The following is a 26,974-nucleotide window of genomic DNA, read 5'->3' on the forward strand; positions in this document are numbered from 1 at the left end:
AGTGAGAGAAGTCAGTCTGATCAATGCTATTTCTCATTCACAGGTGTGAGTTTTACTAATCTGACCCATGACTAAAAATAGAGAAACACCAGGGGAGGTAGTGTATCTATAATGTGGCATGTGGGACTGCCATCTTTCTACTTCATCTTCAAGTTTCTGTCTTAAATGGGAAGATGAAGGAAGTGGGGCTAGAAAGGAAGACTGGTGCTGCAGATAGGATAGCTGTACTTACATCAGGGGGTAACACTGGTTTTTTTTGTTCTCACTTTCTAGGCATTAGTTTGGGAGAGCATAGGCTCCCCTTGCATGACATTTCCAACCGGATATGACCAACCCTTTCCCAGGTAGCTTCTATGGGCAACAGTGAAAGAGGCACTTTCTCACGTTAAGTCATTTAATCCTGACAACAGCCTTCTCATCTTTAAAGATGAGGAAATTAAGGCCAAGAGAGATTCAACAGTCAGAGCCATTAAGCCATAACAGAATTCCAAGTTAAATCAGTCTTCCTTTACATCTCACTGCAGCATTCTTCCTCCTAGACAGGGTACCAAAGAGAATACACTTCCTGACCTCCTAAATGCTAAAGAAAAGTCTGTATCAATTAAATTACGAATATGACAACATTTTAGCATTTCACTTCAGGCTAGGCCAAGAATGCATCAGAAGACTCAATAGTAAAATGGTGTAGCACTAGATATGTTAACTATATCTGCCTATGATAAAGAATTCCAAATAGTGGATTGTATTTAAAGGCTGAGTTATTAGGCAGAAGTTTCAGAATAGCCATTTTTATCTTTTTAATTATGTGTGTGTATGTATTTTCCAGGATATGAGAAAATAGAGGGTTTTTAGGAAGTCTTATGCTTATGGTTTTCAAGCAAAAACACTAAAGAAGGCTGTACATTATCATGCCCAACAAAACATGAAAAAAGAGTATTAGTCTGAAAGAAAACATGTGTCATTGTTCACATTTTTACAGTGTTTAATTTTCTCAAGAAGGTAGAAAGTTGAAGTGGAAGTTTTTACACTGTTATGGGTTGAATTGTGTCCCCCCAAAAACTATATTGAAGTCCTAGCCCCCAGTACCTCAGAATGTGACCTTATTTGGAGATAGGGTCATTGCAGATGTAATCAGTTAAGATCGGGTAGAATGGGTCCCTAATCCAATACGACTGGTGTCCTGAGGAGAAGACAGTCATGTAAAGACACAGGGAGAAAGCATGTGAAGACGGAGGTGGAGATTGGAGTTATGCTGTGACAAGCTAAGGAATTACGAGACTCTACCAAAAGCTAGAAGAGGCAAGGAAGGCTCCTTCCTCGGAGGCTTCAGTAAGAACATGGCTAAGCTGACACCCTGACTCCAGACTTTTGGTTTCCAAAACTAGGAGGCAACAAATTTCTGTTGTTTTAAACCACCCAATTGGTAGTATTTTGTGAAGACAGCCCTATAAAATTAATACATATGTTAATACTGGTTGTCTCTGAGTTTCACTGAGAATATTGAAAAATATCCTTTTAAATATCTGAATCTTACTGGGAATACCAAGGAACTTTTCACATGTTGATATTTCTGAATCCTCATTTATAAGGTGGTAAATAATTGAAACACCAAAAAAAAAAAAGGTCAGAAATGACATCATATAAATAAATTCTACAGTAAGGGGAATAAATGTGTCTAAGAATAATAGAAGGAACACTTTTCATCAGTGCTCCCATAGCACCCTATGAATCCCTGTCTACTTCTCTTTTTCCCCAATGGACTAAGAAGTACTTCAGTATAGAAATCTTGTTTATTGGTAACTTCTGCACTCAGCCAGGTGCCTGGGGACCTGAGTTTAGTACTCAACAGATGTACTAAACAAATGAATATAGAAATAACAAAATAACATAGACTTTAACATTCTTTTAAAAAATAAGAGGTATTTAAAATGTATTTCCTAAAACAAAAGCATGGTAAGTCCCTTTATATAAAGGTTATAGATGATTCTTTTTAATATTACTAATTTCAACTTTTATTGTATTTCTTTTTTAAATTAATTTTTATTGGAGTATAGTTAATTTACAATGTTGTGTTAGTTTCTGCTCTATAGCAAAGTGAATGAGTTATACATATATCCACTCTTTTTTTATTCTTTTCCCATATAGGTCATTACAGAATATTGAGTAGATTTCCCTGTGTGATACAGTAGGTTCTTAGTTAGTTATCAATTTTATATATAGTAGTGTGTATATGTCAGTCCCAATCTCCCAATTTATTCCCCCCCCTTGGTAACCATAAATTTGTTTTCTACATCTGTGACTCTATTTCTGTTTTGTAAATAAGTTCACTTGTACCATTTTTTTTTGATTTCACATATAAGCGATATCATATGATATTTGTCTTTCTTTGTCTGACTTACTTCACTCAGTATGAGAATCTCTAGGTCCATCCATGTTGCTGCAAATGGCATTATTTTGTTCTTTTTTATGGCTGAGTAATATTCCATTGTATATATGTACCACTTTTTTTTTAACATCTTTATTGGAGTACAATTACTTTACAATGTTGTGTTAGTTTCTGCTGTACAACAAAGTGAATCAGCTATACCTATACATATATCCCTATATCCCCTCCCTCTTGCATCTCCCTCCCACCCTCCCTATCCCACCCCTCTAGGTGGTCACAAAGTACAGAGCTGATCTACCTGTGTGATGCAGCTGCTTTCCACTAGCTATCTATTTTACATTTGGTAGTGTATATATGTAAATGCTACTCTCTCACTTCGTCCCAGCTTGCCCTTCCCCCTCCCCATGTCCTCAAGTCCTTATCTACATCTGCGTCTTTATTCCTGTCCTGCCCCTACATTCATCAGAACCTTTTTTTTTTTTCCAAGATTCCATATATATGTGTTAACATATGGTATTTGTTTTTCTCTTTCTGACTTACTTCACTCTGTATGACAGACTCTAGGTCTACCCACCTCACTACAAATAACTCAGTTTTGTTTCTTTTTATGGCTGAGTAATATTCCATTGTATATATGTGCCACATCTTCTTTATCCATTCATCTGTCGAAGGACACTTAGGTTGCTTCCATGTCCTGGCTATTGTAAATAGAGCTGCAATGAACATTGTGGTACATGACTCTTTTTGAATTATGATTTTCTCAGGATATATGCCCAGTAGTGGGATTGCTGGGTCATATGGTAGTTCTATTTTTAGTTTTTTAAGGAACCTCCTTGCTGTTCTCCGTAGTGGCTGTATCAATTTACATTCCCACCAAAGTGCAAGAGGGGTCCCTTTTCTCCACACCCTCTCCAGCATTTATTGTTTGTAGATTTCCACTTTTTATCTCTATTCTTACATTTAGAAATATAATCAACCCTCTCTTTTTTTTTTCTTTTTTTCTAATTGGAGTATAGTTGCTTTACAACGTTGTGTTAGTTTCTGCTATACAGTGAAGTGAATCAGCTATATGTATACGTATATTCCCTCCGTCTTGGACCTCTCCCCCCACCCCCACCCATCTAGGTCATCACAGAGCAGCAAGCTGAGCTCCCTGTGCTATACAGCAAGTTCCCACTAGCTATCTATTTTACACACGGTATTGTATATATGTCAATCCTAATCTCCCAGTTCGTCCCACTCTCCCTTTCCCCTGCTGTGTCCACATGTCCGTTCCCTTTTAAATGGAAAACTATTTGAAGTCAAAATTTATTGCATAATATAAATAGCTTGTTTTTGATACCACTTGGATTCCATTCATGTACTCAAGTAGCTTGGAACATTTATTTGCTGAATTTTTTCGAGTAAAGCTACCATAGGTTTTCATTTTTCAATTAAGCAAGCACCAATAATAGAAATGAATATTCTTCAGTCTCAAAAGTAATAATGAGAGAAAATATGGAGAGATAGAATAAGGGAAGAAAGTTCAAGAGTGAGAAAGAAGGAAGAGAAAGAGATAAGCAAACAGTAAATTTGCTCAATAGATCTTTGAAAGTTCCAAAAGATACCAGATTGCTTATGGGGAAAAATGTATAAAATTCTGACTTAAAAAGTCTTCAGTAAACCTCAGATTTCGATTAAAAGGGTCTTATAATCTTTCCGTTTTATGTGCTCATATTCAGCACGGCTCCTTAGAGAAGTACTCCTCCTTTGGATAAAATACCATGTTCACTTTCAAAGACTTCATCTCTTATGTTGAAAAGATGATGTTTTAATCAGCTCCCATACTCCCACTTTGACAAAACTTGAATCTGTAAACTTACAGAATCACAGCTCCCCATATGATAGCAGTACTTCACTGGAAATGGCTTAAAATAAAAACCTGTTGTGCTGAAAAGAAAGCAATTTACAAACAGCTTTATCTTTATATTTCAAAATTCTTCTAAGTTGAAAACACTCAGTTTTTCATATGTGCAAATCAGTATCTTCCAAAAGTTTCCATGAATGTGAAATATCCCTTTCTTCATAGAATACAAAATGCTTAATTCTTCTATTCACTTCATGGTCTCAGTTCATCATGCTTTCTTGTTTATAATATCCATCTACTAAAATTATTCCTGTCATTTTATCCAGTTGATAAATACTGTCAAGGTAATTATTAACTGTATATTTCTTTACTCAGCTAACTGGCCTTATTATTAAACCTCACACTCTAAAAACTAATTGTATGTAAAGCCAACGGGCTGCATTTTAAGAATTTTAATTACTTTTCTATATCACTTTGTATTCTGTACCTAACAGCCAGGTAACACAGCTTCTACAATGATAAGCGGTTTAATTGGAAAGCTAAGATAAGAAAAATGCCTTTTACATTAACGAATTTGTTCATGCCAGTCACGTGATAACTTGGACTCATCTTTTCTTGCAGAATTTTAAAATGTAAAACGTTAATATTAGATGAACCTTACTTCCTAATAGTCTAGCAAAGGCTTTGTTAATATGTCATTGGTTCTTTCTCTTTTGTATATTTAAACAGTACAGTTGTAATTAGATTGCAAAACTGAGCCTGCCTTTAATCTTTGTGCCAGGCCAAACAAACAAGTTCTTTCTCACACTCCTAACCTGGCACGAGAATCACAAATGTAAGTAGACACAAAGTAGATGCAGATGTAAGCTGTTCGCTGCCAATAGCATGCCTGCCCTTTCCACAAACTGTCTCAGAGGACAGCCATTGATTTCCTAGTTATTATGAACATGAAATTATTGAATGACAGATGATAGAGTGTTAGGTCCTACAAGTATTTTCCCAAATGGGTTATCTAGCCAGGGTTGCCATGGTAACTCTGCTATTTGACAGACCTTCCCACAAAGAACCCTTTGCTCAGAATTCAGCATCAAATAGCTCTCTGCTTACTACAGGCTCCTGTTATATCACAGAACTTAGAAGCTTTCATATAAAGAAAAGAAGGGTTTTCTTGCTGGGTGAGTCTACTCTGGTCCAAAGTACTAACCTAAAACCAAGCTGAGATATTTTAGCCCAGTTTTTTTCCCAAGTGGATGAGGACTTTGCCAAGGGCTGGACACTGTACCATTAACAAAGGCAGTGTTAATTCACAGAAGATAAATTAATGGTTCTTAGAATACAGGGTCCGTGGGGAATATAAGTTCTGCATCACAACACACAACTCATTAGGAGGAACGAGGCTCACAAATCAGGCAGTTTTGCATCATCTAAAGGTTGTAGCATTTCTTGTCAGTGCAATATTCACACTGTGAAGACGAAGTAGGGGTTGCATTTTTCTCTTTTATTTTTTTGTTGTCACACATACAGAAAATAAAATAACATTTTCAGATGAAAATAGTCTTTTTAAAGAAAATATTTTAAAAGGTAATTTTTCTAGTTGACGTGTCTCTTCTTAACTTTTGGCTTTACACTCGGCATTTTGGCCATGAGAGGTTTACATGCTGGTATTTTTAAGATGAGTTACCCGGGGTGAGTGTAAAACCATAATTTCATATCAAAACAACAAATTAAGGACATCATAATAGCTTGGTCAAGATGAAGGGAGCTACCCTGCTGCCACAAGTAAACTTTGATTTTTTTCTTTTCAACTGCTTCATTTCCTCATTTTCTTTTCTTCTTGCTAAATATAACTTTGCTCTCAAAAGACATTCTGGAAATGCAGAGCTTTAGTATTCTTACTCAGGAATACTCTGTTAGACTTATCTAACACTTGTATTTTAGTTTTTCTGAAGAATGTATCATCACTCAAAGGGAACAGCAGTTAGATTGAATTTTACATCCATTCAATGTTTTATAGGTGAAATTCCACAGGAATGGATACCAAAGATCACATTCTTCACATGTAGTAGCAACTCATCTTCAAGTTCCTATCCAAATTCTCCAGAGATGCCCAACACTGGTTTTATGACATTTTATAATCTTAAGCAGAGAGATCCAAAACAAAACTAATTTTAATTCATCTTAAGCTAAGAAAAAATGCCACATTCAACATTTTTTTCTTATATGGAGGAAACTTAAGCAAGTAATGATAGTATGTCATGTTTCTGATCGTATCGTACTAATTAGTTTTAATCAAATTTATTAATCTACAGTAGAGATTTAAAATAAAACAGAAGTCTAAATAAACCACAATTTAGGCAAACTGTTTGCTATTACAAATTTCAATTAACCTGAATCACAGGAAATTCAATTTTTTATTTGTGCATGCTAATAACAAACAAATCTCTCTCTCTACAGATTTCTACTCAGAGCTCCAAACCAACATAGCCAATGGTCTACTGGGTGTTTCTATTGGGATTTCTACTGGGATGACCAAAAAGACACTTCAAATTTAATATGTTCCATCTTGAACTCTTGAATTAATTGAATTTCTCTTCCTTGCCCTTACCATTTCCCATACCAATAGCTGTCTTCTATACTACAAAATGGTAGGTTTATAATACGATGACTATTGTATTTTGTTGCATTTTATTTGCTTTGGTTTATCTGAAAATTGTGATAACTCTCAGAAGATGGAGAAAACAAAGTTTTTCTATGTGTAGAGCTGGTGGGGTTTGGGCTGGTACATGAATACGTCAAAGAGGTTAAATCCTGGCCTTTCACAGTATGCAATCAATAGATTTCCCCCAAGATTGAAAAACCAATGTGCAGCAATATAAGCAAAGTATTTAGGAACATGGAGGTAAATATCAGAAGAAATGTGTAGAGGTCTGGGATGTGGGGACGAGACAGACAATGGGACTCCTCTTTTTCACTACAAACCTTGTCATATATTTCAATTTTTTAGCCATAAACGTGTACTTTGAAAGAAATAAAACCCATCTTTTTTTTTTTTTTTTGGTGGTTCCAATAAAACTTTATTTACAAAAACAGGTGGCTGGATGAATTCACCCATCTTTTTTAAACCTAAAAAAAAGGTAACACCATTCACCCAACTGCCCATCCTAGAACTGGGGTGTCATCTGTGTTACCTCTCCTTGCCTCACTCTCTACATTCAATCAGTTACCAAGTGCTATTCATACCATCAAATTAAAATCTCTCATATTGCTCAATTCTTCTATCCTAGTCCAAGGCCTTCATGATCTTTCCTAGATCATGGTAGATCATGATAGACTCAGTCTCACTGTCCAATACAGACTCTATAAGGCAACAAATTAATCTTTATAAAGCATAAATCTGGTCAGGTCATCACTTCTCTGCTTTAAACATTCTAATGCTTCTCCATTGCCTTCAAGACACAGTTTAATCATCTTAAACAGCATGCAAGACCATTCATGATCCAAATTTCACTAACATTTCAGTCTTATTCTTGGTCACTTCAGGATGTGTTTTCTCTAAACTCTGGTAAGATTGAACTTTTTTGTGTGTGTGTGGAAAATCATATATTTGACAAGGTCTAGTATCTAGAATATATAAAGGGCACTTACAATTCAACAACAAAAAGATAAAACAACTCAACTTAAAAGGGCAAAGGACTGGAATAGACATTTCTCCAAAGTAGACATATGAGTGGCCAATTGAACTATTTTTTAGGTTCCTGATTAGTACATGAGTTCTTTTGCCTCCAAGTCTTTTCATGTATTGTTTTCTTTGTGGTGTAGGATATTTTAAAATATCAAAATATTCTTTGCATACTCAACAGTTTGCATACTCTTGAGTTCTTTGCATACTCAACCCCTTGTAACTCTTTGTTGCCCCCACCTTTCAATTAATGTGGAGAACTCCCTTTTTTTATTCTAGGAAGGAATGATACAGTAGTAGGTCAAGAAGTTGAAAAAAAATTAAAGAATACATTCTTGCCATTTAAATTTCAAAAGTTTAATCTTGGAGATGTGACAGTAAACAGGGGGGAAAAATCATAAACTAGACAATGCATTTTAAGAGAATTCTTTGAAGAGCAGCAGAGAAGTAAATGAAAGAGAGCTACACCTGAAATGGTCCATCACATTGAATGAGGATATTAGGAACGATGACTCACCTAAACTGTCAACTGAAAACCAGGTCAGAATGAGGAGTGCTCAGCAGATAATAGGTAGATAGAAGAACACATGGAAGGTCAGATCCGATACCACTATCTATTTTTCAGTTTTATTGAAATATAATTGACAAATAAAATTGTAAGATATTTAAAGTATACATGATGATTTAAATATGTATACATTATGAAAGGATTTCCCCCATCAAGTTAATTAACACATCTATCACCTCACATATTTACCATTTAAAAATCTTCTTTGGTGAGAACATTTAAGATTTACTCTCTTAACAAATTTCAATTAAATATTACAAACCATAGTCACCACGTTATACGTTAGATCCTGAGATCTTATTCATCTTGGAGCTTAAAGTTTGTACTATTTTACCAAATTCTTTCTAGCTCCCTCACTCCCCCATCCCCTGGCAACTGTTTTTCTACTCTCTGTTTCTATGAGCTGGATTTTGTCTTTAGATTCCATGTGTAAGTGATACCATGCATTATTTATCTTTTTTGTCTGGCTTATTTCAGTTAGCATAATGCCCTCCAAGTTCATCCATATTGTGGCAAATGAAAGGATTTCTTTCTTTTTAAAGGCTGTATAATATCCCTGTGTGTGTCTATCTATCTATCTATCTAATCTATCTCACATTTTCTTGATCCATTCATCCATTGACGGACACTTAGGTTGTTTCCATACCTTGGTTATTGTGAATAGTGCTGTAATGGGCAAAGATAAGTAATACATAAGATACTGACCCTGCCCTCAAAGGGCTTAGTATTTTCTGTTAATGTTTTTCTTATACAAAATAGAAAATAATCTTTTCATCTCTGAATAATCCCTGGTGATCAAAATCATTGACAATTCTGATTTTTGAGAGAGTATTAGTGCTCAATAAATTCAAATATTTTTGATGCCCCGGGGTGAGAGGAATGGGAAGAAGTTAGGACTGTAGTAATAAGGGAGGGGCCCGTCCACTGGGCATAAGACTTATATACTGACCTCAAAGGGTGCAGAGAATTTTTTACATGAGAGAGAAAGGAGGAATAGCCCCATAGTTGAAGGGCACAAAATGTGCAAGAGCCCTGAGGAATTTAAGGTTTCAAAAAGTGAAGAGGGTGGACTGTTTCTGGCTGAAGCATAGTTTGGGAAGAACTTTAGGAGATTAGATTTAAGATGAAAATCAGAGACAGAGTCATTTTGTGATAGCCTATAGACTTTGGACTTCATCTTGCAGATAATGCAATTGGTATTAAGGAAAGTAGCATGCTTGGAAACCTATGCAGGCAAGGAGAAATTCTTGCCATACTGAAGAGACTGGAGGACATAATCCATAAAGAGGTTATTAGAACAAGCTAGATAAGGTATGAGGAGAGCCTACCGAACAGTGGGGAGTGGGAGTGGCAAAGAGGGGATGGATTTAAGAAGCCCTGTGAAGGCAACAATCTGTCTCAGTAAAGAAAGCTGAGTCAAAGGAGAAAGAAGCTGAGGGACAGTCTGAGATTTCTGATGGGATGACTAATGGACAGTGAATGCATGTAAAGAAAGCATTTTGTAAGTTACACATTCATAATAAAACTAATCAGTTTAGCACATGGCACAATATAAGGGCAAGTTAAAGAAACTACTGAAATGTGTTTATTACAGATGTTAGAGAAACTGATGTTATTACCACGAGCTACTGGAGAGAAGCTTTCCATTTCAAACAGCTTCCCTTAGTTCTCAGTAGACATTCATGAAATGTTTCCTGAATAAGGGAAATTGTGTATTTATTTGTTTGGCTATAAGCATGCAAAGTGTTAAGTTGATGACAATCTATGGCTTCATCGACAATTTAAATTTGTCTAGCAAGCAGATCCAAGTAATTATAAGGACAAACTTTTATCATTTACATAGAAAATCTGAATTGCCAGTAAGTGGATTTTTGCTACACCCAAAGCACATTATGGCTAGCTACCTTTTTTCAAGTGTACACATTTAAGTCCTTAGGAAGAATTTTTTTAAATGCTTATATCCTAAATAGATGTGAAAGCCAACTCTACTATAGAATCCAGAATCTCAAAAATGCAATAAAAAAAGAAGCCTAATTACAGTCAGGTTTAGATCTACCTCAAAAACACAAAAGATATAGATGCAAGTAAATCAAAGAAGGCATAATTTTAACCAAGAAGCTATATTTCTTCAGAACTATTTTAGCTTCTCAGACAGTTTTATTAAAAAATCGTTTTATACTACTTGTAAAGGAACATCTGTTCCTAAAGACACTTTTATAGAACAGGTCTTAATGAAATTATTTTTCAGTGAGGATTAGTTTAGATTTCACTGTAAGAAAGGATAAAATGATGCACTAGGGAAGTTTTATGAAGTTATCTCCCCCTGGCTACACCCCTCCCTCACCCCCCCATCTCTACCTCTGGTTGAAAGCTGTAAACATTTTAGGGCTGTGTGACAGTCCCAGAACAAAACAGAACACATAATAATATATTTTCAAACGGAAAAAAAAAAAACCCAAAAAACCCATGAGGTCTTAATTTCTAAAGTATGCCTTCTGCCCAGAGCACACCCTTGACAGTTTCTCGAATGTGTTGCAAATCACTTAAGACCAATTATTCAGATTTAGATGAATCTGAAGGCTCATCAGAAGAGTGTTAGTCAACTATTTCACATGAAGGCCAATTACATGTTTTCTATATCATTCCCTGATTACCCACTAAAATTTTGCTGATATTAGCCTATCCAAAATGCCTTTCTGGGACTTAGGTACCAACAGTGTCTATTACAAAATTCATCTATGGTTTCTGTCAGATTTAAGTTAAATGCACAGCAGGGGGAAAAATAGCTGCCAGAAAACAGCAGATTCAGTAGATATAGAAACAAAGAGAATGTATCTGTGTATTGCTCTCAGAGTCTTGCAACCAGAACCTGAGTTATCTGATAACAGCTTCATAACAGAAGGCTGCTCCAATACCCCTTTAGAGAAGTTGCACAATAGCTCCAGTTTAAAAGAGAGTGCCATTTTACATATGAAGCTGGCACAGGGGGCCAGGACCTTCTATTCCTCTGCCCTGCCTCACCTCCTCCTCTTTGCCGGGTCCTTTTAGGATGCACGGAATCTGCATTTTTAGGCTGAGGGAGCTGAAGACTCTACTCAAACAGGAATAAATGGATTTTACCCTAAAACTGAAAGGCCCACGGAACAATTAAGAAAGGAATGCAAGGGAGAAATTATTGCTTTTTTTCCTCTTCTGTTGATATTAATATCGTATATCACCATGGGTTGGAATAATTTTAAAAACCTACAGATCCGTAAAAATTTAAGTGTATAGCATTGAAAAAAACCAGGAAGATGACTGTCAAAAGTTAGTAAAATAGGCAGAAGAAATAAGAAACAGGATAAAGGGACACAATTTACCATTTAAATTTTGATATTCTTTTATCATTCTTATGTGAGCCTACGTTTTTACATTATAACATCTGTTAACAGTAATTTTTTTTTTAATGATGATAGTTTTTCCTTTCTTCTTTTTACATACCTTGGTCAGTTTTATTTTTGACAATCAAACAGCATTATTTGTGTACTAAAAACAATTCATAAGTTTTAACAGATCAAATAAAATATCAGTATTCTTGTATATACTGATATATATTATGTATATTACATAACATTATATATACTATATATAATACTATTATAGTAGATATATTATATATACTAGTACATATAATAAACACTTTATTTTTGTACCTTTCTTGTTTTCTACTTTTTCCTAAGACCTAATGACTCAAAACATTAAACATAATGCAAATAAGGAAAAATGCTGAAAGAGCTTGTCTTTGCAACTGCTTGTTTTATAGCTGAGAATGTTTTATGGATACATTGGTGCAGATGAGATGAAAATATTCTCTTTGAGTTTAACTTAAAAAAATTACTTTAGAATTAGGACAGTAAAGGAAGATTCTCAAACTAGTTAAGTCAACTTTCACGCAACCAAAAAATACTTACTGAGTACCTTATGTGTCAGACACTGTTGTAATTTCTGGAATAAATACTTTCATATTGTAATTTACTTGTATGAAATAAATGGGGAGAAAACTCTATATCTTTGAATTTCTAACCCCCTGGGAAATTGACTAGGCTTCAATTTCAATATAAATTAAACTAGTATATAACATTTGATATTTGACAAAAGCACAAAAAGTTTACTAACTGGAAGTTATACAAAAGTTATAGCTTATGGCATTTGTAAGTCATTATAATTCTTGATTCAAATTAGAACAGCTCAAGACATCATGCATCTTTTTGTTATGATTTGATCTGTTCATTTCTTCACATGGTGGTCTAAGATTTTCTTAGAAAAGGAACAACAGATCTAGGTTCTTCTTATTTCTCTCCCTTTACTTCCTTCCCAAATTTGAAATAGTTATTTTTCTCCAATCACTGACTTCACATATACTTTGTCCCACTATCCCACCCTTTATGACACCTTCAGCAAATCCTGTAGTTTCCCAGTCACCTTCTGTTATTAAAAGTTCTATCTGACCTAATTTAAATCTCTAGTCTCATGACTGCTTAACTCACTCTTTCTTGATGCCAGCCAGACTTGGGACCTGGGGCGACCTGTTTTGGGAAGCAAAGGGGTTTTGCCAACGTGGGTATATTTTAAAATTCAGTGTCATATTAAGAACAGAGGAGTAATAGTGTTGATAATAAAACCCAAAATTCACAGATCATATCTTATGTACCAGGTACTTTGCTAGAAAAATTATATTTATACCTCCACTCTTTACATCATCTCTGAGGCACAGACATGGTTAATAACATGCTCAACGTCACCCAGCTAGTTGGCAGCTGAGTTAGGATTTGAATTTGAGTATTTATGGCTCTAAAGCTTGTGTTTTTTTTTTTTACCATATACGTCTTTTCTCTAAGTGGTCATTTTGTGTACCGTTTAACCATAAGATATAGTCCAAAGGGACAGAATAACTTATATTCATGTAATAAAGGAGTAAAAAGAGAATATAAGTGGCTTATAAAATAAACTACCACTTTTTAATAATAATCGAATAAAGACACAGACCTACTAGAGAATGGACTTGAGGATATGGGGAGGGGGAAGGGTAAGCTGTGACAAAGCGAGAGAGTGGCATGGACATATATACACTACCAAACATAAGGTACATAGCTAGTGGGAAGCAGCCACATAGCACAGGGAGACCAGCTCGGTGCTTTGTGACTGCTTGGAGGGGTGGGATAGGGAGGGTGGGAGGGAGGGAGACGCAAGAGGGAAGAGATATGGGAACATATGTATATGTATAACTGATTCACTTTGTTATAAAGCAGGAACTAACACACCATTGTAAAGAAATTATACTCCAATAAAGATGTAAAAAAAGAATACTCGAAATTCTGTAAGGGCATAGAGATCAATATATAATAGCAGAATTTTAAAATGTCCGTCAGCTAGAGTTGTTTTTGTTTTTAAGAGCGGCAGTAACCTGGAAAACAAAATGCGGGTTCTTCAAGTTTCTCTGGCACTTTCTCAAAACTGAATCTATTAAAAACTACTGAATTCTAAAATAATTAAACACAGCATTTTTCCCCCAGCTTGACTTGTCAATCCTATTAGACCAAAGTCTAATTAAGAGCAGAAAAGTGGTTATTTTATCTGCCAAATGAAAATAATTTAGTGCAAGTTAATAAGGATTGGCTTATTATTGATTGGCCATTTTGATTCCAGCTTGTTATAATAGTAGAAATTGCTTTCAGAAGATGTACTCATTTTGCCAGTCATTTATAAGCATGGAACAAAGAAAGAATCCTTTGTTGTGCCTATTTGGGGATTGAAAATAGGATGAAGATACAGTAGAGTACAAAGCTAAACACACCCTTAGAAATCACAACTTTATCCAAGGTGAAGGAAGAAGAAAGATAATAAAGTGATTCAAATGTTTCTTGAGTTTGTTATTTTACCACAAAGTCGTTCAATTAACAAAATCAAATATGAGAGTGATTTAAAAGTAGAACTTGCCAAAAAAAAGGTACTTTAAAACAAGCATTTATTGCTTACTAGTAGAATGTATATACCTGCCAAATTACACATGCCACTTTAAAACTGCCTCACATGAGCAAAAGAGTAAAAACTAATTATCATAAAAACCATATTTGTGCAGTTTTTATTGATATTACACTGTAATGATTTCTAATTAGTATGCTTCATAAAATAACATTAGTAAGACTGACCCTCAAACTTACTCTCAATTACCTGACTTTCTCACTGAGCACTCTATTTTGTAACTGTTTTAAAATATGTCCTAGATTCTCTAGGATAGCATATGAATAGACAATGGAAAATTCCATGGACATAAAGAACTTTTTCATTTACTTACAAAGGTGAGCTGGGAAGTAGATCTTCCCCAGGACAGCTTTCTGATGACACTGCAGCCCTGCCAACTCCATGACTGTAACCTCACAAGAGACTTTGGGCCAGAAAACAGCCAGCTATGTTGCTTCTGAATTCTTGACCCACAAAGACTGTAAGATAATAAATGTTTGTTGTTTTCTTTTTTAGGTCTCTTTAGAATTTATTTATTTATTTTTTGTTTGTTGTTTTTAACTGATAAAATCTGGGGTTTTTAAAAATAAATTTGTTTATTTTATTTATTTATCTTTGGCTGTGTTGGGTCTTCATTGCTGCGTGTGAGCTTTCTCTAGTTGAGGCGAGCGGGGGCTACTCTTCGTTGTGGTGCACGTGCTTCTCATTGCGGTGGCTTCTCTTGTTGTGGAGCAAGGGCTCTAGCCATGTGGGCTTCAGTAGTTGTGGTGCATGTGCTTCAGCAGTTGTGGCACACGGGCTTACTTGCTCCGCGGCATGTGGAATCTTCCCGGACACAGGGCTTGAACCCTCGTTCCCTGTATTGGCAGGCAAATTCTCAACCACTGTGCGCCACCAGAGAAGTCCCTAGATTTGGGGTTTTTTTTACATAACAATAGAAAACTAATACAGATTTTGGTGCCTGGAGGTGGAGTGCTGCCATGAAAAGCAAACTCAAATGTGGAGGCAGCACTGAGACCATGCAGTGAGCTTTTAGGAGGGTGTAGTAAGAGCCTAAAGTGCCTTAAAAAAACTGTCTCGTGGTGTTTGATAGGACCGTAGGAGAGGATTTGCAGCAAAGTGAAGTAAATGTTACTGGAAATTGGAGAAAAGGAGATCCTTGTTATGTAGTGGCAGTAAAGTAAAGCAACCCTGTTACCTTCAGTAGCGTGGAAATAAATGAATTATCTAATAAACTGGGTGGTCTAGTTAAAGGCATGTCCAAGCAAAGTGTTAAAGTTGCTTTCTGGTTTCTTATTCCCGCTTAGAGTAAATTGCAAAAGTATAAAGATGAACTAAAGGAAGGACTGTTAAAAGGAGATGGGAATTGATAGTTTTGAGAATTCTTACCATTTTCATATGGCACATGATATTAAAATTAAGAGAAGACTTCTGAGAAAAGATGAAATCCAGGGTACTGCCAAGAAAACCTGGTCCAAAGGTGAAGCAAAGGCTATCCCTGTGAGATATTGTCTCAATGTACTATCCAGTCAAGCAAAAGGCCTCTAAAAAGAGCAGGGATGTGCCCACTCTTCCAACTAAACAAGACTTCTAGAAAGATTAAGGGTGTAGTTGTTCCTCAGTGTTCACAAAGTAGAGGAGGGTTTATCTCAAAGATAATTTTTAGTGTAGCTTTTGTCTAACAGAGTAGACACCAGTAAGATTCACAAAGTTTTGAAATAATTATATGTTTGGATACATCATCAGCTTAGACTGAAACGGACAGAGAGATAGCACAAAATGGAATATGACTTTTTGACCTCCAAAGTTCTGCTTGCTGGAATCAGGCAAAGAAAACTACTCAGCTGCAGCCATCTACTAACTTGCAGGAAAAATGAAGGATGACTCAGAGCCCGAAAGTGGAGCTGAGAGCTATGAAGACTCATTCCCAGACCTTGAGACCTAATCAAGGAATTTTGGAATTGCTGTGGATCAGCGACTCCTTTATGTCGCCCATTTCCCCCATTTTTTGAACAGGAATGTCTATATCAGTTACCTGATACCTGTGATACTATTGTATTTTGGATGTGTGGGGAGCAGATAACTTGCCTCTTTAGTTTTGTAGATCTACATATTGAGAGGAACTGTATTCAAGAAGCTTTGTTTAAGATCCATAGTGGAGGAGATTCATCTATACCTAGACTTGATTTAGATGATGAGATTCTGAATTTAGAGCTGTTGCTTTGAAGCACTTGGGGGGCCTTGGGAGAAGTGAGTGTATTTTGCTTGTGGGCGCAATGTGAATAAATTTACATCCAGAAAGTGGACTGTGGTGGTTACAAACATTTCTTGATACTCCTCCCTTCAAGAGGTGGAGTGTATTATACCTCCCCTTGGGTGTGGGCTGAATTTACTAATTCGCTTCTAATGGGTAGAATATGGCAGAACTGATGCTATGCCACTCTTAAATTAGGTCACAAAAGACCATAGCTTCTGGTTTGGGTGCATCTCTCTCTCTCTCTCTCTCTCTCTCTCTCTCTTTCAGATCACTTGCTCTGGGGGAAGTCAGCGGCCACATCATGAAGTCACTCAGGCAACCTGTAGTGAAGCCCACTGGTAAGGAAGTGAAGTGCTTGGTCATCAGTCAGTGAGGAGCTAAGGCCTGCCAACAACCATGTGAGTGACATTGGAAGCAAAACCTCCCGAGTTCACTCTTCAGGTGAGACTGCAGCTTTGGCCAAGAGCTTGGCTGCAATCTCAAGAGACCCCAAACCAGAATCAGGCAGCTAAACTGCGGCCAGATTCCTGAACTACAGAAAGAGTGAGAAAATAATGTTTGTAGTTTTAAGCTGCTACCTTTTGGAGAAATTTGTTGTTTAATAATAATAATAACAATAAAACAATACACTGCTCTTAGAAGGCAGAGATAGCATATTCAGGGATTTCTAAGTCAAGATTGTATAAAGTCTTACAGCTTCCACTTATTCCTCTCAGAAGACTCACTCTTGGAACACTGTCTTTGGGAGTCTCCTGATCTGCTACATAAGAAATGTGGAGGCCCTAAAACTGTCACTGTAAAGATGCCACATGTAGGTCCCTGTTTATCAGTCCTAGCTGAGCCCAGCCACATGACCACTCTGGCTAAGGCACCAGACATGGGAGTGAAGTGGTCTTAGGTCCTCCAGATCAGCCCATCTTCCAGCCAGATATCACTACATAATCTTAGTTAACCCAATAGAAAGAGAACATTCACTCTTCAGGTCTTGTCTGAATTCTTAGCCCAGCAAAATCATGACATATAATAAAATGGTTGCTGTGGTAAGCCACTAAGTTTGGAGGACTTATTATATAACTACCTGTATAGTTACCATTTCTATTCTAGGATAAGCATTCGGTTACACAGCGACACATAATCAGAAAAGCCACCATTTCCATACCAGAAGAGCTCCTAGACCCTTGGAAGCCCACTTTTCTTTTTTCTTTTTTTTGCGGTATGCGGGCCTGTCACTGCTGTGGCCTCTCCCGTTGCGGAGCACGGGCTCCGGACGCGCAGGCTCAGTGGCCATGGCTCACGGGTCCAGCCACTCTGCGGCATGTGGGATCTTCCCAGACCGGGGCACGAACCCGTGTCCCCTGCATCGGCAGGCAGACTCTCAACCATTGCGCCACCAGGGAAGCTCCCACTTTTCTTTTTTAATTAGGAGTATGCATCCCACTATTCAGTTTTCCAAATATGTAATACTTACTACAACTAACTGGGTTACACCACAGTTACAAATAGCCATGACAATGAAGTAAGCCTTTTAAATGAATCTAATATGTTCATGCATTTACCCAACAAACAATTATTAGCCTCAGACCAATTATAGTGTTGAAAAGAAAATAATTGTTACATAACCATTATTGTGCTAGGTGTTGTATACAACTACAAGAATCTAACATGATTTAAAAAGAGGGCAAAGTGCTACTTACTATATGGTAAACCCTATCAATTAAGATAAGCACTCAGTGAAGGAACCAGAGAGCAAATCCTTCAGGACATATTCATGATTTAATTCATCCCTAAGCATTAAATTCTCAAGAATTCTGATATCAGTACATTTTATATGGCCTAATTTTATTAAGAATCACAAAATACAGGTTTCTTTATTTTAGTGGATATAAAATCTATAACATAAAGCTATACTATAACTTTCCCATTTTTTCAATTTTACATAGTCTCCCTAAAGCCCTGTGCTACTATAAAAGATATAATATGATTTGAAACAAACATCACTCCAGGGCTTCCTCATCTTCATCACTTGTTGGTTTTTGACCTTGACACTTATTCAATTAGAAGTGACTCGCCCATCATGCACTCCTTTGCTAAAGTCAGCCTTTTCACACCAAGGAGAAAGCTATTCAGTTAGTAAAGATTTTTCAATAAACCCAGGGCCAAAAAAAAAAAAAAAATCTTACAATGTTAGGGCTTATAAACTAGTGATTGGGGGAGGGGTCCATTTCCCAGATGCTACCATTCCTCCCAGTGTTATGACACTCAGTGAAGTGATGTTATCAGGAGGGTCCACAAATAATCTGCAGGCAAATAAATTGCTTCACAATGTCCCAGATTGTGAGGTTATTTAATCTGTTCCCTGATGTGTGTCTCAAGTACGTAAGGTGGCTCAAGCCCTTCTCAGTTATCGTGTCAATTCTCCCTTGGTCTCAGAATACAGGTGAGCAAAATGTCCACCTCACATACTGGCCATACAGTAAGCTGGGAGAGAGGAGGACTTGTTAAGATTGTCAAGTACCATTCACAAATTTATGCCTGTGGAGTTGTTCCCCCTGGAAGGGAACCAAATAAGTCATGCTTTTTGAAAATTGCTTATGACAGCTTTTCAGTCTGCTTTAGGCTGGCTCTCCGTGGTGATTTGTATTTTCATATACTGCTCATACATTAAAAAATTTACACCTGTCAGGTACTGACAGAGTGCCTCCATCCCTAACCATTTTCAGCGGGGGAATGCTTTGCTTCCAGACATTATCCAAATAAGCTTCTATCAAGAGTGAGGGTGACATAACAGGTGAAGTCATAAGAAATATGAAGCATATAAGCATGGAATTTTAATAAGAAACCAAGTCTTTGGAATTTTTGAAGGGATGGAAGTTGCAATAGTCCTAGGACATTTGAAATTGTACATCCAGTTATGTGCTGATAGTGGGGAACAACCATAATTGTAGCTACAGTGTAGAACTTGCAAAGTTTGTTTTATTATTCATGATGGAATCATATTTCCTCTCTGCATCTGTGACTTATGTTTAGCATTAGAAAAAATAAGACTGTCCATGTATCTTCTTCTTTTGTTTTAAAATAAATGACAGTAAATACTATTGCCAAGCTGTTCGTGTCAGTTATTTGGTTTTACTGGCTTCTGAAATTGCTTACACCACAGGGGCTTGTAAATTTTCACTGACTGTAGACCACTGTTATAGTATTCTTATCAAACAACTTACTGGGAGATAAGAGTATCCCAAGTATCAAAGGGATAATGACATGTTACTTAGCCCAATTATAAGGATGTGTGTGGTCTGAGCCCCATGAGTCATCAGTTTGGAAACATGAAAAAAGCTTTTCCTTTTTTGGCTCAGAAATTCTTAACAATCCCCAGGTTACCAGCCAAAAATATTTATTTTTCTTAGAGAGTGTAGGGCACAATTCTTTGACAGAATGTACTTTTTATTTCTTAAATGCTGTAGGATCAATGTTATAATCTTGTCCGGCATCAAATAGGCACTATTGACTGACTGACTGACTGAATGAATGAATGAATCAATCAATCAATCAATGTAAGATGCATAATGATGCTCTAAAGCAATCAGGTGTATGTTGCATGACAAGAACACTTACCAGGCAGGATTTTAGGTGCTTAGATATATCACATCATCTTTAGTCTTCCTGAAACTTTTGGAGCTGAGTGTTGCTATTACTTCTAGTATTACTATTTCCCTTTTTTAGGTGAGAAAATTGAGTTTGATGTATGATTCTAATCCACTTTAGCAGTCCCTGTTCTCTTTACCTTTACTATAAACTATTTTAGGTGCTAAGGAAAAGCCCCTCAAGCCAAGAAATAAGGGTCAACTGTTGTAATAAACAGTAGCTAGGATGAGCTGTCTTCAGAAGTAGCTTACTCCAAGAGCAAGGACATAAGGGCCCCTCCAAGACTAATTTTACACAGTTAGAAAAATAAATTTAACAACTTAAAATTATCCAGAACTATTAAATTCTCTCTGAAGACAGTATTAATTTCACCTATATTGAATCCAAAACTAGGAAGTCTCCAGAAGAAAGTTTTTGGCAGTGTTAAATCCAGCCTTGTTAAAGGGAGAAAAACACTGTCAGTAGAAGGTTACTTCTGGGGTTAATAAAATTGTTTATTCTGGTGTGAGTGGCACAGGAAATGCTTACCATATCTTTCCACAGCTTGGAAAAACTATTCCTTAAAACTGTCCCCATGCTGAAACTGATATTAATAACTTAAAATTCTGATTCTTCCATCAACTTGAAACACTCTGTTTATTAAGGGACCCTCCCAGGAGGTACTTTGATGACTGGAAATTGAGTACCCTGTTTCATAAAAAGACTTTTCCATGCATCTCCAATACCCTTCAGAAAATAAAGTAACATCTTGGTGAATGTATCAGTCTTTTTTAAAACTGAGCTAGCAGTAATCAGCTCAATATATTCTAGGCAAAATTAAAGTCTATGAGGAGATATTTACCTATAATACAACACAACAAATATTATAACACAAACATGTACAAAGTAATAGCAAACACTGATAAAAGAATGGTTAATCCATGTGAAAAGAGACAATTTTATAGAGCAGGGATTATTTGAGCTGATCTTGAAGGAAGAGAGGGAGTTTTCCCAGATCCTTTTGGGCTCCAAAGTTTTCTGGAATATGTATCTTTGCTAATCATGAAAACTCAGTGTGACTTGGTGCTTATGAATGCATTCTGAACGGTCATAAATATTTCAGTTGGTGCTTTAATCATAAAATATAGAGTGTTTATTTCTATCAGCTAACTACTTTAAAATGCTCAGCGTATTTTCAGAGCCCACTTTTCTGCCTTTTTCCCCTAGAGTGCCTCCACAGAACAGCTTTGCTGGAGTTATTTCCTAGGCAGAAGGGAGGAAAATTTCTGGAGTAACCACACAGCAAAAGCTGAATAGTGTGCTCCAAATTTCCAAGCTGGGTGCCAAAAGTCCTCATTTGGTGCTGTAAAGAGCAGAAGGGCACAGATTGGCCTCACACATCTGAGGGTCTGAAGGCATAATCAGGCGCCTGAGGGGTCATATTTGAGGCTCAATGCATTACACTCAATGAGTTATAAAATCACAATGTTAAAATGGAAGTCACTTAGGTTGGACCTAAGTGAATATATTGTGCTCATTTACTGTCTTTCTGGGGGGAAACTCCAATGAGGAAAGATGAGAAGAAAAGGTTATGAATCACTTTTTTTTGTTTGTTTACAAAATGACAACCAATAGAACAAGAAGAGTTTCATTCAATGTCAGGATAAATGCATTTGTTAGCAAATGAACTGTGTACTTTTTATTATTCTTTAGTGTTCGCCTTTTCTTAACATGCTTTTGTTACATAAAGCTATAAATGAAGATATGAATTAAAAGGCCAGTTGTAGAAAAACATTGCTTGTATTAAAAAAAAAAAAAAAAACACAGTATATTTACACCTAAATTCCCCAATCTTTTGGGTCAGGCTTCCAAAAACCTGCCAAATAATACAACAGAAAAAGTACACTTTTGAAAAGTAAAGAGACTGTTGATACTCCCTATGTGAACTTTACCAGGTAATTTAAAGTCTCACTATTCTCTTCTGTATAAGGACTAAGCCTAATGTGCAAGGTAGGTCTCCAAGAAGAATCAAGATTTTGGTGAGAATATGGACTGGCCTTTAATAAATATTTGACAAATGAATGAAAGAACCTTCCGTTTCAGCAAAACTCAATGAAGTTCTCTTCCCTGAATTTGCAATTCCTTACCTCGGTTGCCCATTTGCTTGTGCCATTCTTTAGTTCAATGCATAGGAGATTAGAGCAGGGAGCATCTACCACTAACTAGCTGTGTGATGATAATCAAGTTGCTTAACTTCTCTGGGTCTTAAATTTTATCATTTGTAAAAGATAGATAGTTATATTCAATGAGTGAGTACATGTAAAGCATTGAGAATTGTGCTTTGGACATTTGGCTTACTTAATTTTAAAACAGTATAAAAAAGTAAAGACCAGGATTCTGATATTAGATTTAAAATAAATAAGAATCCAGCTATATATTGTTTAGAGCATACACACTTAAAGACTCAATGATATAAGAAGTTTGACTGAAAAGGAAATAATAAAAAGATATGAGTGAAATAAAAACTGAAAGGGAACTGATACAACAGTATTGATGGCATACAAAATAGACTTTAAAGTAAAAGGTCATTAACAAAAAAGGGCAATTTGATTTATAAATTAAATGAACAGTGCAAGAGTAAAAGATAACCATATTGATCATATGTGCACTTAACCACATCTCCTCACGAGGCATAAAGGAAAATTTTAAGGGAATTGCAAGGAAGAAATAATAAATCCACAATCATACTGTAAGACCTTACCATACCATTCTAAGACACTGAAAACAGACAGAGAAGTAGTGTGAATAATACAAAGCAGAATTACATAATTAACAAGCTTGAGCTACCATATGTGTGTGCATATTAGTGCATGTGTGTGTATGTGTGAATGTACACATGTATATATATGAATATGCATGTATATTATATACACATACACACATATTTACGCTCACATGTACACAAATGAGAAGGAAAAAGAAATAACTTTGTACCCCCAAACTATAGAAACATTCTTTTAAAACTTACTAAAAAAATCACAAATGATTATAAGTACATTACGTTCGTGATTAAGTAGCTATCAATAAATATAGACGAATCAACAGAGCATGCAACATGTTTTTTGACAAAAATGTGATAAATCTGAATGGGTGAGGGCACAATTCATAAGTTTGAGACATGAAAAGCATACTTCTTAAAACTTCATGATGAAGAAATAATTATAAAAAATTATAAATATTTGCTTGTCATAGCAATGACAATTCTGTATATTAAAGCATGTGGTATGCAGGTAATGCAGTATATAAAAGGAGATATATGGTCTAAAAGGCATATAAAGACAGCAGGGAAAAAGAAAGAAAAATTAATACAGAATATGTATTTAACTTATGAATTAAGGAAAATACCACTAAGTAAACCTGAAAGAAACAGAATTAGCGGAAAATAAAGAGTAGAAATTATTGAAACAGGAAACAAAGAAAGATTACAAGTATTCAATAAAAATAGTATGAAGAGACTAGCAAAGAAGACAAACTGTTGATGATATTGGACTAGAAAAAAAGAAAAATACAGAGAGAATGGTAGAAAGGAAGATGGGGACATTTCTATTTGCAATTAATAGAGTAGTTATTTTACAAACACCAGTTCAGTATAGGCACTGTAAATAGCGGACATATTCTTGAAGAAATGAAACTATGAATCACTTAGATTGGCTTAACAGCAAGTAGAAATGTTAACTAAGACTATAAAGATGAAAAAATCGAATCAGTAGATAGGAAAAAACCCTCAAACATCACCAGCCCCAGTTTTACATGAACATTTTTTTTTTTTTTTTTAACAAAGATGGTAATCTCCATCTCTAACAAACTGGTGCAGAAAATAGATAGTCTAGTACAACCTGATACCAAAAGCAAACCTGGACATTGGGATTGACATATATACACTAATATGTATAAAATAGATAACTAATAAGAACCTGCTGTATAAAAAATAATAAATAAAATAAAATTCAAGAAAAAAAAAGCAAGCCTGGACATGCATAAAAAGTTATAGATTATGAACAAGTAGTGTCTACCCTTGAAATGCAAATTGATTTAACATTAGAATGATCTTTTAACATAATATCCACTATTAGCAAGTTAATATTGTAAAACTACATGCTAATTTCAATGGATAATAAAATTCTTTAAATAAAAATCAATGTTCATTTGTATTAAAAAATCTTTTAAAAAGAGGAAAAAATATAAGTTCCTTAGCTGTGAAAATAAACAGCACATATTTTTAGAATTAAAGTGTTGAAAGCTGAAAGGTTTTTCTTTAAAATCAAGAATAAAAAAGGGATGTTTGTCATTACTTTTGTAATTGTAAAGTATTTAACACTGCACTAGAAGCCCTAGCCAGTGCAGTAAAAAAGAAAAATATATGAGGGAAAATAATTGGAAAGGGAGAAACAAAAATCTCATTATTTGCAGACAGTATAATTGTATGAATGAAAAATCCAAAAGAATCTATAAATTCACAGATTATTAAAAGATTTCAGCAAAATTCATTGTATATAAAATCCATTTATGAAAATTATTCAGTGACCTGTGTTTAAGTTCTGGTTTCCACAAGTACAAGCTACTTTGGTCAATGTGATTTCTGAGCATTTAACATAAACTCTTTGAACATGGATTCCTAATCTGAAATACCAAGATAATACAACTTCCCTTGAGGGTTGTGAAGATAAAACGAAGTCTTGTTTATAATATCTAGAAACATTATTTTCCCTTCTCTACAAATTTCATATCATAGGCCATAATAAAGACAGAGTCATTAGATTACTCAATATCCTTTTTATATGACACGTTAATAATTATCTAACTACAAGAAAAGAATTATCTTTGCAGAAAATTTTCTCATAACAGGAAGTGAATACAATATGGGTAGTATTTTTTTTAGCAAGAGACACTGATACTTGAAATCGGTTAGCTGGCTTTCTTTAAAGTCAAAATAGAAAGTTATCTGAGAGATTGGTAATTCAATCTGGAGTAACCTCTCTCAGTTATATAAATATATGCCATCTGGCTTCTATGTCCTAGAAAAACACCCAGGAAAAGGGGGCTCTACATTCTGGACAAGAGCAGCCCCTTGCCCTCAATTATATTACCATCCACTGGAGAGAAGATGAGAAAATACAGAAGCACCTGGATGGAAAAGGTAAACAGCTCGCCTTCCTTTTTAAGGACTAATATTATTAAAATCTTTTGAATGGATTGAGATAATACAACTGAAATCTGCAGACAAGAAAGATGCCAAAAGCCTCTAAAGAAAACTTGCAGGTAAGGAAAGAAAGAAGGCTGGACCAGGCCCTGTGCTCAACTTCAAGGTGGTCTTGCACTGAGTTCTTTGAATAATAATTATAACAGCTAGTAGCCTCTGTTCTAAGTGTGTGAGTGTATGTGTGTGCATATAACTCATTAGACCTCACCAAATACTTACCCTTGTACAACTCATTGAGGAAGGTACGATATTCTAGCTGTCTCATGTAGCATGAGTCTGAAGCCCTTTCTTATCCTGTCTCTGGGCACTGTTGGTGTGCTTGGGGGGAAATGGTTGAGTTAGAAGCATAAACTCAAGAGTGGAAAGTGCTGGATGGAGTGAGACTATCTTTTCCAGGGAAGCCATTGTGTCCTGCACAGGGATATGGACTGACAAGAATGTAACCACAGCTCTGGACAGGGAGACAACAAGCTGTGCAGGTCCTGTTTTCAACAGTGACACCTTGTGGCAGACAGAAGTAAAAGCAGTCAAATGGTGAGTGTGGATCTGACTCTTCAGATCTCCCTTCCTCCTTCACCTTCTTTTTAAAAGTGGGATTGGGCTTTTTGACTTTTTTTTTTTTCTCAAGAGGAGAGAGAGAAAGTCGGAAACTGAGCGTCTTGTTTATTAGATCAGGAGGCAGTTTAAGTGCTTACAGTGACTATTAGAATATTAGAAAAAGAAGGCACCTTACTTTTTCCCTGCACTATGGTGTGTACAGGTTTCTTCTGTTGTCTTAGCAAGCACAAACTCACTGCCAATTATGGTGAAACATTCCTCTCAATGGCTTGGTATCACTCATCCCTTCTGCCTCATGGACTTGCTTTGGGATATTTTTTCTTGTTTTTATTTGTTTTCAATACCCAAATAAGAGATTTTATATTATGATTTAATTTATTGGGTTGGCCAAAAAGTTTGTTTGGATTTTTCTGTAACATCCTACGGAAAAACCCGAATGAACTTTTGGGCCAACACAATAGTTTGTAGGTTCCTCAAATCCTCTTGAAAACAGGCAAGACATATATTAAAAATAATAAATTCTTCGGATTTTCCCACAGTGATAAGGAAAGGAAGACACATATTCACCCATATTACATACACACAAGCTATTTTATGTCAATAACAGCAAATTTTCATTTTTTTTTGAAAGTGTTCATAAAAGACAAATAGAAAGAGGAAAAGGCACTGATGAGACACTGTGGCAGTTTACAGAGGCTTGCGAGCAAATGTAGCATTTTTTACCAATAAATTCAAGATTCATATCTTAAGCAATGATGGACTTGAGTCTTCCTTATTTGAGACTCATGTGTACTCAGGG

At 35.8% G+C, this 26,974-nt stretch overlaps 1 protein-coding gene across 1 annotated transcript in view; it reads right to left on the reverse strand.

Annotated features, from left to right (window-relative positions):
- PDZRN4 (PDZ domain containing ring finger 4) overlaps positions 1–26,974 on the reverse strand; it is a 372,250-nt gene that overhangs the window by 168,398 nt on the left and 176,878 nt on the right. The window lies entirely within an intron of this gene.

Source organism: Aethalodelphis obliquidens, unplaced genomic scaffold, assembly GCF_003676395.1.
Source record: "Aethalodelphis obliquidens isolate GAN/ISIS:26980383/991018 unplaced genomic scaffold, ASM367639v1 scaffold84, whole genome shotgun sequence".
NCBI lineage: Eukaryota > Metazoa > Chordata > Mammalia > Artiodactyla > Delphinidae > Aethalodelphis > Aethalodelphis obliquidens.